The sequence below is a fragment of the Branchiostoma belcheri genome, unplaced genomic scaffold (genome assembly GCF_001625305.1).
Source record: "Branchiostoma belcheri isolate BF01 breed outbred unplaced genomic scaffold, Haploidv18h27 scaffold104, whole genome shotgun sequence".
Lineage (NCBI taxonomy): Eukaryota > Metazoa > Chordata > Leptocardii > Amphioxiformes > Branchiostomatidae > Branchiostoma > Branchiostoma belcheri.
Genome location: NW_017802425.1, coordinates 208,961 through 210,194, shown reverse-complemented (window position 1 = coordinate 210,194; position 1,234 = coordinate 208,961).

Here is a 1,234-nt window from a genome sequence, read left to right as displayed (position 1 = left end):
GGATCCTGACAGATACAATAAATACCCATCATGGCGTCATATGTACTACCACAGATTTCAGCAAATCCGCCTGCCGGGCATTTAACGGATTCTAAAATAACCCACAGGGCACTGCTGCTTTGGACTCTCCCGCAGATTCCGAACAAAATAACAGAAGCGGGATTTCGCGGATCTCACTTCCGCAGATCTGAACAAGATACCAGAAGCGGGATCTCGCTTCCACAAATCCGAAAGTGATTTGCAGCAACGGGATTTTGCGGATCTCAGAATTTCGTACTGCTATGGATTCGTGGTCCCACAGATCCGATGAAGGTACCAAAAGCAGAATTTTACGGATCACGGTTCCGTAGATCCGAAAAAAGATACCGGAAGCGGGATTTTACGGATCACGGTTCTGCAGATCCGAAAACGATACCAGAAGCGGGATTTTGCGGATCTATCTTCCACAGATCCGAAAGAGATACCAGAAACGCAGAGATTTTTTGTGAATTTTCGCACTTGACTGACTCTTACTATGGATTCGCATGGATTCCAAGTTTCACAGATCTGAAAAAGATACCAGATGCAGATTCGCTTCCACAGATCCCAACAGATCCCACTTGGCATTCATATGACCTCATATGGATTACGAATCCCGCAGATCCGAAAAAGATACCAGAAGAGGAATTTTTCTGATCTCGCTTGCACGAAATCTGGAATTTACCAAACTTATATAGCATGGGTAATACTATCTTTCCGAGTTATATTATACAATCTGCATCCCTTATAAATCGGGTACCTAACACATACATGTAACTTTCTTGAGGAAGGCAATGAAAAGAAGCAAAGTCTAAATGATGCCTCTGATTGGCCAGCTAGCGTACGCATGCGTACCGTGTTGGCGGTTAGAATGAAAACCGTTAGGAAAGTTGGCTTCGAAGCAGGGGACTACTAGAGAGAAATCAGGCGTTTGCATCGCTTTTCTTCGTGATACCATGATGACATAACTAGTCTACCATGATCGGCCATCGAGTTTGGACAGGATTGATAGTATTTGGACAGGAGGGGGATGTGATGTCAATTCAAACGCACAGAATAGTGACGCTGGTAGCAAACTTCCGCCCCCTCCCCCTTGCACGGCGGCCCTGCACACTTGATCCAACACATCGAGCGTTTGGTAAGTTCAGTTATCGTACCTATTTGGTTATTGATATGTCGCTGCCAGAACATTATAAAATGTACTCTAACTAACCTG